The 13,860-nt window shown below is 38.6% G+C and overlaps 1 protein-coding gene across 1 annotated transcript in view; it reads left to right on the top strand.

The window, feature by feature from the left end:
• Window positions 1-13,860, top strand: part of LOC311302520 (uncharacterized protein) — a 747,744-nt gene that overhangs the window by 23,146 nt on the left and 710,738 nt on the right. The gene's annotated exons all lie outside the window — the stretch shown is intronic.

Genomic DNA, 13,860 nt, shown 5'->3' with positions numbered 1-13,860 from the left:
AGCAAAGCTATTAAAACAACATGATCAAATTCATCAAATAATTTTTACGTCTGTTCATATGATGTAAGAGAATTCATATTTGTAAAGCGTTTGCTCTATTTATCAAAACGACTCCATCTACACCTGGTCACATAAATGGGTTTTTGCAAAACGGATTTAAATCCGATCTTCAGTTCCCGCGCTATATGCAGATTTAATGGAGGGCACGTCACCGAAAGCAACAGATATGAGCTGCATTTTTGAGCTGCACGAGAGGACGTGCCGGACTCGTTCGTTGCCCTGGAAGGTTTCTCTCTGGTACGCTCTGATAGGAACGACAACTCAGGCAAGAGCAAAGGGGGCGGTATTTGTGTTTACGTGAACCAAAAGTGGTGCTCGCAATTCTCCGTGAGAGAGCGGCTCTGTGACTCCGACATAGAACTGGTATGTGTAAGCCTTAGGCCTTTTTATCTTCCATGCGAATTCGGGAACATTTTAATATGTACTGTTTATATTCCACCTAGTGGGAATGCTGCAAATGCAGCTAAACTTACAACAGACTGTGTTCATAGGCAATTAAGTCGTAGGGGAGACCGGGGATGGTTGTAACAATTTTGACCTTTCTGTCTATAGCTTGAAGTACTTTGAAGTCAGTGTGTTCAAAATGTGATCCAAACTAGTTACAAGTGTCTGCTATTAAATGACATAGCTATTATCTTTGCAACACAAACAGAAAATGCATGGTTTAGTTTCAAACACAAGGAGTGAAATGTTACAATTCACCCCATAGTCTGGGTTAGTTGTAACATACCCTGGGGTGAGATGCAGGGTGGGAATTATACCGCAGCCATGGCCGCCGTTGCCCTACACTTTGGCCTTCATGCCCCGTGAAAAAAAAATCATCGTACGGCCACAGTGGCCTGTGTGCCCTGGTCCTGTCCAAGTTCCACCCAAGTAGTCTCTGAACTTCAATTAGTTTGTGGATTCGCGCAGGTGCAGTGTCATAATCACATCGATGATCTCACGCATCAAAACAGCAGTGCAAGAAGCATGTAACGTCAGCACCAACAGAAGAACGACACTCTGTTGTCGACACTGGTGCATAGATATATACACTAGAGTTCGCCTTGGCTACGGCATTCGTTCATGAACTGCCGTAGCCAAGGCGAACTCTATATGTCTATCTATGCACCAGTCTGCGCACACGTCACACAGCAGGAAGCGCGGGCGCCCTCAGATCACTTGGACGTCGCTGTGTTACAAGAGGTAAAAACGATATAAATACTGTTCGTTTTCTCACACAAACCGCTCGTTTCGTGTCTTAGGCCATCAATGTGTACTTACGATGGGGAATTGTTTAATTTGGACGATGGGGAATTGTTTTAATTTGGACTCTGTGGATGCTCTTTGAGACCGTGACCATAGACCTGCATTATTATGACTGACAGACAAGAACGGTTTGACCTAAAAATATCAAAATCTATTTGCTAGTAGATAAGTGCCCTTTTCAGAAAAGGGCCCTATGCAAGGTTCCAGAGGTAACGGCGTCGGCGCACTGAAGCGTTTTTTTTTTTTTTATATAGTTCAAAGTTACTATAAGATTTAATGTTATTACCTTGACAAACTATAACTTACATCATTAAAAAGATATAAGACTCACGTTTCAGTATTTGAACACTATTGTATTCTGAGAAATTTATATTGACAGTTATGTCTTAATTTGTGTCAGGAGTTATGAAATGCAAAAATGAGTCGATACCTTTAATATGAATTATGAGCGTCAGACGCTCCCATTCATAAAAAACTCCTGTGCTGTCGTCATGAAAGCGATTCACAAAACAACGTCCCTCACGGCTTTTAGCTCAAAAGTGTGCAGATTTGGAGAAATATTGATATATTCTCAGTTTACATCAGATTTCTATTGACAGGAATAATATTTTATTGAATTTATAGCCAAATGCGTCGATGTAATCATTATGAGCGCTGTATACTGATGTGCTGTGTTTTCAATTCATACCAGCAGCCTGAGGGCGCTCTACTGAACATTATAGTCCATATTTGAAACACATGAAGAAGAGCGTTCGACAATGCAGGAAATTATTAATTTATTGGCATTTGTGTTGTTTCTGAATGCTTTTATTGGCATTTGTGTTGTTTCTATTGTTGTGTGAGGGTGTATACCTTCTGGATGTAATGGCTCTCTCTCTCTCTCTCTCTCTCTCTCTCTCTCTCATTAAAAAAAGTTTTTTTTTTATTAAAAAAGTCATAATCCATGTCTTATTCCAAATTAGGATGTTATGGTATCAATCTGAATGGGAAAACCATCGAATTGTACGATGGCCTTTGTGCCCTGTCATATGGCCTTGGTGCCCCCCCCCCCAAAAAAAAGGTGGAGGCCAAATGGCCTTGCCCCTAAAATTACATAATTCCCACCCTGGTGAGATGTAACATTATGATATCCACCGGGGTGAAATGTAACATAATGAAATAAGGATTTTGACAAAAAAATTATTTTGAAAGGTTTTTATTCAAAACTGACTTTTCAATATAACTGATGTGTGTGTCACTCTTAGTCTCAGTGTGTTTGTCACTCTCAATCATAGTAATTGACCATTATAAATTGAACTTGAACACAAACATTGTTTGTTTGTAAGCATGTTTGTTACTGCCAGTGTTAGTTTTGGCCATAATAAAATTTAACACTTGAACATTGGGTGTGTGTGTGTGTGTGTGTGTGTGTGTGTGTGTGTGTGTGTGTGTGTGTGTGTGTGTGTGTGTGTGTGTGTGTGTGTGTGTGTGTGTGTGTGTGTGTGTGTGTGTGTGTGCGTGTGTGTGTGCGCGTGTGTGTGTGTGACTCTGTTGTTTCTCTGTCATAGTAATTGACCATAATAAAATGAACTTGAACATTCTATTTGTGTAAGCATGGTTGTTACTGTGAGTCTATAGTATTGGCCATAATAAAATTTTGTTTCATTGTTGTTACAACTAACCCAGAGTCATGTAGCCATGAACTAGCTCGCCTTACAGCTAACAGGCAAAACATTAGCACTAACAACTTGCATGGAAAATATCTACACAGACACACAATAAACATAATAAAAGTTTGAGGAGTTTAACTACAAAGCAGAAATTCCCATTACAAAAACAAAAAAAGTAAAAAAAAGTAACTTTCTTATCTCAAAATTGTTTTTTTCCACTCTAACATGTGCTTTGTCTGCCACAGGGCTCTACTTTATCACATGTGGAATAAGAACTAAACTGAGGATGTGCAAAGTGAATCAGGTGATTTGTAACTAGTTCACGATTGGACAGATTGGAATTGTTACAACTGACCCGTGTTACAACCATCCCCGGTCTCCCCTACCCCTGAAGCAACTTGTTTCATTTTAGGGGATTTTAATCATTGTAAACTTGACGCTGTGTTGCCTGGATCTGATCAATATGTGGACTGTAATACGAGAGGCAAAAACATCTTGGACAAATGTGATGGGAATGTTAAGAATGCCTATACAGCTAAGGTTAAATTGCCATTAGGCTCCTCTGATCATAATGCTGTCCATTTAATTCCGACATATAAGTCCATGCTTAGGAGCAGTAAACCACAAACTAAAACTGTATATGTGTGGAATGATGATGGAATTGAAACGTTAAAAGGATGCTTCTCTTGCACTGACTGGAACGTCTTTCAAAGTTTGGATCTAGAGGAGGCCGTAGAGACTATGACAGATTATATACTTTTCTGTAAAGATAATGTGTTAGACCAAAAAAGAATAACTATATATCCAAACAATAAATCTTATATCTCTAAGGAAATTAAGGAGTGCATAGTACAGAAAAAAATGGCTTTTAGGAGAGGAGACCTTGCAGCTATGAAAGATGTACAGAAGGAACTGAATTATAAACTAAGGAAAGCGAGGAGAAAGGAGAGGGAGAAATTTGAGGCCCATTGTTTGACTATGAATACCAAAGAATTATGGGATTCTATGAAATATATGACAAACATGACAAAAGATCTATCAATGTGATAGATGAGATGTGAGATCTATTAATGTGATTTGCAAAGGCAAATGAGCTGAACGACTTTTATTGTAGATTTGATGTAAGAGACTTCTCACAGGAGCAGGCAAATGCACTGGATGCCTTGTCTATATCGGATAATCCTAAAACAATTATTGACCAGAACATGGTGGAGAGACTGTTTTCACAGGTCTGTCCTAACAAGGCTTCTGGGCCGGACGGCATCTCTGGGCGGTTACTAAAATCTTGTAGTAGAGAGCTGGCCGAAGCCTGGTGCCCTATTTTTCAGAAATCTATAGACACGCATACAGTTCCCTCTATGTGGAAGAGCTCCACTATTATCCCTGTCCCAGAAAAGGCTAGCTGTAAGGAGAATAATGATTATCGTCCAGTAGCACTTACTTCAATAATAATGAAGTGTTTGGAGAAAATTATGATTAATTTAGTAAAAACAGACGTGAGTGGTCTATCAGACCCATTTCAGTTTGCTTATAGGAGCAATAGAAGTACAGATGATGCTGTTATAGCTATAACACATTTCATAAATAGGCATCTAGAGGATCCTAGCTCGTATGCACGTCTTTTATTTGTAGATTTTAGCTCAGCTTTTAATATGTTGGAACCACATCTTTTAATTGCAAGGCTGAATGATTTTAAAGTCAATCCATCTATTATAAAATAGTATTATTCTTTTTTGACCAATCGCAGGCTATATTGTAGATATATGTCGCACTGTACAGCCCTGTACAGGACCCTTTTAATGAGCGTTTGGTGTAGGTCTACTAGGCATAGAGATATCTGAACATCTTTGCCAAGCGCAAACCAGTACAGAAGTAGCCTAATCAATAATTAAAGTGCAAGCTGAGAAACTGAAGTGGATATGGAGAAAAGCTTCTTTATATGCCATTGCCTACATTTTAAACAGATGTCTGCCAATAGGCCTAAAACATTACATATATGGTTATTGTGACAGAGACTGGGACTCCAGGTTAATAAGATTCTGACTGAGTAGCAAGATATGAATTCAATTGTGATTCTGTGAGAATTCACAGATCCAGTTTCTCTTTTTTAATCTTCCCCTTAACATTTAAAGGAATCTACATGTGTGTGTGTGTGTGTGTGTGTGTGTGTGTGTGTGTGTGTGTGTGTATGTGTGTGTGTGTGTGTGTGTGTGTGTGTGTGTGTGTGTGTGTGTGTGTGTGTGTGTGTGTGTGTGTGTGTGTGTGTGTGCTCAAATATGGCTTCTGGAGAGCAAATGAAGGATAAAATATGAATGACTAAACAGACATTAATTAAGAAGTTCCCCATACTTTTAGAGTTACAACTAACAGCCACTAGATGGCAGCAGCGTATAAGAGATGAACTGACAGCTAGTAAATCTTTGAACATGGAGTGCTGATGATAATAAATGTAATATGTCAGGCTCACAATTTTTACAATTGAAGTGCTATAAAAGTTGTAGAAATGACTAATTCAATGTGCATTGTTTTAAAAAAATCTTTATTGATATGCAAATAGACAATAGACATCCAGCAAAAGAAAAATGGCAAGTGTTTATTTATTCATGGCACATGCATTTTGTTTCTTTATATGCAGCCCAATGTTATCCAATGAGTTGTTTGCATTATTTAGGTATTTTATTTAAATTGTATTACATTTTTGGTAACATTTTCTTGCAAGAAAATGATATCTATGAAAAGTTTCAGTCTGGATTCAGACCGCATCATAGCACTGAAACTGCGCTCGTTAAAATCACAAATGATTTACTTTTAGCTTCTGACCAAGGCTGTATCTCAATACTAGTTTTACTTGATCTTAGTGCTGCGTTCGATACTATAGATCACACAATACTCTTAGATCGACTACAAAATTATACTGGTGTTCAAGGACAAGCATTAAGCTGGTTTAGATCATACTTATCTGACCGCTACCATTTTGTCTATTTAAATGGAGAAAAATCGATCATAACTCCAGTAAACTATGGAGTGCCGCAGGGATCTGTGTTAGGCCCTCTGTTATTCTCAGTATATATGATGCCACTTGGAAATATTATAAGGAAACATGGAATTAGTTTCCATTGTTATGCTGATGACACTCAAATCTATATTTCGTCACGGCAAGATGAAAACGCTAAATTATCCAAATTGACAGAGTGTGTTAACGATATAAAAGATTGGATGACGCGTAATTTTCTTTTATTAAATCCAGACAAGACAGAGGTACTAATCATCGGTTCAAAAAACCGCCCACAAAACCTCTCACAATACAACTTTAATATAGTAGGATGTCCTGTTACTTTATCCTCTACAGTAAAAGACCTGGGTGTTATACTAGATTGTAACATGTCTTTTGAAAATCATATTTCATATGTTACAAAAACCGCCTTTTTCCACCTTAGAAACATTGCTAAGCTACGTAATATGCTATCAGTTTCTGATGCAGAAAAGTTAGTTCATGCGTTCATGACCTCGAGACTAGATTACTGTAATGCTTTATTAGCCGGTTGTCCTGCATCCTCAATTAACAAGCTACAGTTAGTCCAGAATGCCGCCGCTAGAGTTCTTACTAGATCAAGAAAATATGATCATATAACACCGATTTTATCATCACTGCATTGGTTACCTATAAAGTTCCGTATTAATTACAAGGTATTGCTACTGACTTATAAAGCCCTAAACGGCTTAGCTCCAGTTCCAATTTTTTTTCTCCATTAGGTCACTTGATGGAGTTTTTTGGTTCCTTGCCACTGTTGCCTTTGGCTTGCTCAGTTGGGGATATTCTGGGGATATTTAATTCAATAAATCAATAAATTCCACTAGAAACAAACCTTGTTGTATTATTTTAATTTAATACTGTGAAGCTGCTTTGATACAATCGCTATACAAATATACTTGACTTGACTTGATTTTACAATAAGGTCTCATTTGTTAATGCATTAACTAACATGAACTAACAGAGAGCAATAGCCTTTATTAATGTTAGTTAATAAAATATTAGTGTTCATGTTAGTTCACAGTGCATGTTAACAGATACAACTTTGGATCTTAAAAATGTCTTATAAAATGTTGAGCTTAACATTAACTAAGATTAATAAATGCTGTAGAATATTGTTCATTAATTGTTGGTTCATGTTAACTAATGCTAACACAATGAAACCTTAGCCCATTATAAAGTGTTACCATTTTTTAATAAAGAAAGTTGGCCATAGGAGTGTAAAATTAATTTTAAAAGTTAAGGAATCTCCTCTATTCGCCTCTGAATAAAATACAGTCAAACATATAAAATGTTCCAGCGCTCAATCTGAATAGTCTGTAATATAATCTGTGGCGTTCAGCGTGTCCACCGCCTCACTGCGCTGTTATATGGGAAAGATGATATTTTACGTCTGTAATGCCGAGTACAAAGCTTAGCCTACATAATAGGCCTAATAGTTCAGCTTGATTCACAAATCATGAAACATCTGGATTCGTGCCGAATGAGGAATGTAGGCTTTTTCACTTTAATTAATTCGTTTTAGTTTCATTTAAATAAAAAACCTGTTCCTCACCTTGAATATATATCCATAGAAGCTGGCATGGCATTAAACAAAGAAAAGAAAAGAGAGATATTATTAGTAGTAGTAGTATTATAGCCTAAATATTATTATTATTATTATTATTATTATTATAAACTAGGCTACAAAAAAAAGTAACACAAAATAACGTTATTAATCTGTATTTGTTCTAATCAAACCGGTTTCTGAACGTTTATAATACAGAAGAAACGCAGGATCAGAAACATGAGTTAAAATGACATAACATCTCGTTATTACATCATAATTGGGTGGATAAAATAATATGTATGTGTCAGCAATACACCACCGTACAAACTGCCTTGAGATCAGGCTGAACTATTAGGCCGACACTTCTGAACACACAATACAAACACAAACACATAAATATGCTGTTTAAAGCTCTTCTGTTGTGGTTCAGGATCAGGGTGGACACACTGGAGTGTAGAAGCTAAAAACTGCAGTGTAATGCCACAAAACACACACACACACACACACACACACATACACACACACACACACACACACCTGAAGTGTAGCTGTATGACCACTTTCAAAAAATAAAAGCTTTGACGTGACCATTTTGTCGTATTTTTGTGTTAATGGAATTAAACTAAAACCTTTTATTTCTATTGATTTGATGTTTTGTTGGGAAAATAAATATTAGACAGATTCTTCTAAAAAAGGCTGAAATATATTTCACTTAAATATTACAGATTAAAACACGAAAGAAACCGTGCTGAGTTTCAGCTCATTGTGGCGCGCTCCAAACATCTATAAAGGAAACAGAGACATTACGTTTGTTTCCGTTATTTTACAAAATCTGAATATCTTTTGTAAATTTATGAATTATGTCTTGCTTTTATCTGTATGAGCATAAATTACGGAGTAAGAGTTTACTCTCTTGGCAGGAATAAATCCAGTGGTCGCGCCGCCGCCTCTGAATAAAATACAGTCAAACATATAAAATGTTCCAGCGCTCAATCTGAATAGTCTGTAATATAATCTGTGGCGTTCAGCGTGACCACCGCCTCACTGCGCTGTTATATGGGGAAGATGATATTTTACATCAGTAATGCCGAGTACAAAGCTTAGCCTACATAATAGGCCTAATAGTTCAGCTTGATTCGCAGATCATGAAACATCTGGATTCGTGCCGAATGAGGAATGTAGGCTTTTTTATTTAAATTAATTCGTTTGGCATCTTATTTAGTTTTATTTAAATAAAAAACCTGTTCATCGCCTTGAATATATATATATATATCCATAGAAGCTGGCATGGCATTAAACAAAGAAAAGAAAAGATATTAGAGATATTATTAGTAGTAGTATTATAGCCTAAATATTATTATTATTATTCAAATATTTTTATTGGGTTTTCAATTGTAAACACTTATAAACAATTAACAAGTCCCCATACAGTAACCCCAACATACACAATAGTAAATGACAATAACCAAAATAAAATAGTAATAAATAAAATAAATAAATAAATAAATAAATAAATAAATAAATAAATAAATAAAATAAAAACTGACACGTTACAGAGTTACAGAGCCTGTGAATCAATTATGTCCCAGTGTTTCCCGCAGGAAATTGTAAGTTAAAATAATCCAGAAATGGCTGCCAGACCGTATAAAATCTCTGGGTTGAACCCCTGATCGTGTGTTTCAACTTCTCAAGTTTCAGGTGTGCCATTACATCCTCAACCCAGCGCCTGTGTGTGGGAGGCATATCTGACTTCCAATTGCGCAAAATAAGACGTCTGGCCAATAGAGATGAAAACGCAATGGCGTCTGATTGTGCACCAGATATCGCCATCCCAGCAGGGGTCACACCAAATATTGCGATTTCAGGAGCAGGGCTTATCTCTGTGTCACAAATGTAAGAAAAAGTGTCAAAAATTAAAGACCAAAACTGTATCAACTTTGGGCAAGCCCAGAACATATGACAGAGGGTAGCCGGAGCCTGACGGCATCGGGAGCAAATCGGGTCAACATCTGGATATATCCTGGCAAGCTTACTCCTAGATAGATGAAGCCTGTGGAGCACCTTAAACTGCAGCAAACCATGTCTAATACAGATCGAAGTTGAATGTATTCTTTTAATTGCGCTTTGCCAGGAAACGTCCGACAGTCCAAATCCTAGTTCCCCCTCCCATCCTGTCCTAATATGACTAAGTGACGGCGAGGTGATCATCTGAATATCCTCGTATAATCTACTCACTCCTCCTCTTTGATTTAGATCCCCCTCCAACCACTCCTCTATCCAATTATTTGACGAGAGTAGCGGAAAGGAAGGGAAATGTTTCCGAACAAAGACACGCACCTGCTGATACCTGAAATAATGCGAACTGGGGATATTATACTCATTTACCAGCTGCTCAAATGACATGAACACACCATCCTTAAAAAGATCTTTCACCCGTTTCAGACCATTCCTGAACCATGACTTAAATGCTGTATCCATGAGTGAGGGTGGAAAGAGTGCGTTGGCCGAGATTGGGAGAGAGGACATAGCCTGTCTATGTTTGAAGTGGGTCCTGAATTGGGCCCATATTCTGAGTGAGCCGCTCACAATAAGGTTATTTGTAAGGCGCTGCTTGCTGAGTGGCAATGGCGCACATACTAAAGAAGGTAAGGACACCGGATGAGCGGAATGTTGCTCCATTTCAACCCACACAGGCCCACCCCCCTCGTAAGACGCAGAAACCCAGTATATTAGTTTAAAAATATTAGCTGCCCAGTAATATTGTAAAAAATTTGGTAGTGCTAAGCCTCCCGCCTCTTTCCGTTTCTCCAGATGTGACCTTCTTATTCGTGGGATGGTCTTGTTCCAGATAAAGGTAGATATAGATTTATCTAGCTCTTTGAAAAAAGACTTTGGGATAAAAACAGGTATTGTATGAAACAAAAATAAGAACCTGGGCATAATTATCATCTTGACAGAATTAGCCCTGCCGGCAAGTGATATAGGCAGCGCTGACCAACGGGAAAGGTCCTGTTTGGCCCTTTCCAGGGCTGGTTTAAAGTTATGCTTAAATAAATCCCTGTATTTGCTGGTTACTGAAACGCCAAGATAAGTAAAAGTGTCGCGGGTTTCTTTTAGTTGATATGCCTCAAATGACATCTGCCGAGCCTGGTCGTTAATAGGGAAGAGCAAACTCTTAGTAAGGTTGATTTTGTAGCCTGAAATCTCTCCAAAATTAGAGATAATTTCTAATGCCTTAGGAATAGAGGTGCAAGGATCGGACAAGTACAGTATCAGGTCATCCGCATATAGAGACAGTTTATGATTTTGCCCCCCCCTGACAACACCCGTGAGCTCCTTGGCACTCCTAAGTGCAACCGCCAGTGGTTCAATGGCGAGGTCAAACAGAAGTGGGCTCAATGGACAGCCCTGTCTTGTCCCCCTACCTATAGGAAAATAGTTGGAGATTATTTTATTAGTACGGACGGAGGCCTGCGGGGTAGCATACAGGATCCTTATCCACGAACAAAAAGCCGGTCCAAAACCAAACCTCCCCAGAGTTGTAAAAAGATACTCGTACTCAATCCGGTCAAATGCTTTGTGAGCGTCGAGGGAGAGCAAAACCTCTGCTGTAGGTGGAGTTTCCGTGGAGTAAATAATATTAAAAAGCCTTCGTATGTTGCCAAAAAGCTGCCGCCCAGTAATAAAACCAGTCTGATCTGGATGTATCACTGTATGCATAACAGACTCCAATCTACTAGCCAAAACCTTGGTCAAGATTTTGTAATCGCAGCAGAGTAGACTCACAGGCCGAAATGACTCACATTTCAGAGGGTCCTTTCCTTTCTTAAGAAGGACTGAGATAGTGGCCTGGGTCATTGTAGGAGGGAGAGTCCCGCGCTCTAATGCCTCGGTATACACATTTTTTAAAAGAGGGGTTAGTTTAAATGAGAATTTTTTAAAAAAATTCAATAGGGAAGCCATCCGGCCCCGGAGCTTTACCGCTCTTCATTTTTTTTATTGCCCGATCAATTTCGGCTGCTGAAATGTTGCTATCAAGATCTGCCCTGTCCTGCCGGCCTACGGTTGGGATCTCGAGACCATCGAAAAACTGAGCTAACTTAGTGCTATCACAATTTTCAGTGGTATAGAGGTCTTCATAAAATTTTCTAAATTGTTTATTTATGCTTTTTTGATCTGTGGTTATCCCTTCTGGAGTGTTAATCTCTGCTATAAATCCAGCCTCTGCGGATTGCTTTAACTGATGGCTTAGTAGTTTGCTGGCTCGTTCCCCATGCTCGTAAAATTCTTGACGAGATTTAAGATAGAGCACCTCAACTACTCCAGATGAGAGAGTATCGAATTCTGTTAGCAAACCTATTCTCTCTTTACACAGAGCCGCAGATGGAGCTTCAGAATTTTTATGATCAACGTCCTTTATCAATGAAATCAACTCATTAAGGCGGGCTGACCGTCTTCTGTTCATGCTTACATTATAAGATATGATCTGACCACGTAAATACGCTTTCATTGCCTCCCACAGGTTCGAGTGGCTCGTGTCTGGTGATTGGTTTGTTTCTAGAAAGAAGTCAATTTGGGCGGATAGGAAATTAACAAAATCTTCATCAGACAAAAGATGTGGGTTAAGTCTCCAGTTGCGTTGTGGAGGCTCGTTATCTGGAAAGCAAAGCACCATTGTTACTGGGCTATGGTCAGAGATAACGATACTATCGTATTCGCTAGATCTCAGCAGGGGGAGGAGTTTCTTGTCCAGCAAAAAATAATCTATCCTGGAATACGAATTATGCGCTGGAGAGAAAAAAGAATACTGTCTAGAAACCGGATTTCTATATCTCCATGCATCAACCACCCCATACGCTTGGAGAAAAGCATTAATAGTCTCAGCTGATTTACTAAGTGTTCTCGGTGCAGCGCTAGAACGGTCCATAGTGGGATCCAGAACACAGTTTAAATCTCCCCCGAGGACCAATTGGTGACTGTTTAATTCTGGAAGAAGTGAGAAAAAGTCAGTGAAAAATTTAGCATTATCCCAGTTTGGAGCATAGACGCAGGCCAGGACTATTGGTAAATTAAATAAATGTCCTTGAACAATAATAAACCGACCATCTTTATCTTGAATCATTTTTGTCTGTACAAATTGCACTTCCCTGTGGATGAGAATGGCCGCACCGCGGCATTTAGCGTTAAATTTGGAGTGAAAAATCTGGGAAAAACCCCCTCTCTTAAGTCTGGAGTGATCCTTATCAAGCAGGTGTGTCTCGGTTAAGAATGCTATGTCTGTTTGCAGCTTCGATAAATGAGAAAACACCTTACTACGTTTTACTGGGTGGTTAAGCCCTTTAATATTCCAGTTCGTAAATTTAGTGTTTGCCCGCCCCAAACCACCAAAATTAGGGATCGCCATATTCTAATATCTGAAATGATCTAACAGCAGCCTGTCTAGAAACAACCTGATCGTAAAGCCTATTCACAAGTGACAGATCTCTGTATAGACATTGTGCAATTGAAACCAATAAATGAAAAAAACATGAAAACAACAGAAAATACAAAAACACAAAATCGAACACATTATTCACAAAACCCCATTGCTGGCCTCTCCCCAAACGAAAGGCTGCATACTCCCCCAGTCGTACATTAACGCACAACATGACAAAGCTTACCTCGTGAGATCGAGTCCCACCAAAACTATATTAATAACAGAATAACATGTTGCAGCTAATCTTAACTGTAATCAAATATAGTACACACTCAGTACATGTCCAATCTAGTACCTTATTTATATTCCACTTTATATGAGTAACCTTAACCAACATAGACAAAATCTCCGAGCCAACCAGTCAGTTAGCAGGGCCCGACAGTTCAAAAACAAAACCAATACAAAATTAAATTTCTACTGGTGCATACTGGACACAATAGGGCACCATTAACGTTCGATGGGATTTCCAAACAGTTCAGTCATGCCAACACGGCATTTGGCCAAAAATGAACAGAAAAGCTCTAAGTTAAGTTTAAGGAAGTGCACATGTTAAATCAACCCGTTGTGTGTTCTCACAGCCAAATCAGCCCAAAACAGAAAGTTTGTCGTAAATTTGCGCCTTTGCTGACGGTCTTTAGCTGGTGATTGGATATATTAAAATCCCCTTTGCTTAAATAAAGTCTTTATCAAGATGGTAGTCCAGATAACGTTGATCCAACATACCTTTTTATACAGGATGTATGAAACCACGGAAAGTACGTCACTCTGCGCTGTCACATCTTTAGGTTGCGCTCTTCAGGTTTTCAATTATGAAATCCTTGGCCTGTTTTGGGTCTTTAAAGCTATT

The sequence above is a fragment of the Rutilus rutilus genome (genome assembly GCF_951802725.1).
Source record: "Rutilus rutilus genome assembly, chromosome: 13".
Classification (NCBI taxonomy): Eukaryota; Metazoa; Chordata; class Actinopteri; order Cypriniformes; family Leuciscidae; genus Rutilus; species Rutilus rutilus.
The sequence above is the reverse complement of the archived record's forward strand: the minus strand, read 5'-3'. Positions and strand labels throughout refer to the sequence as shown.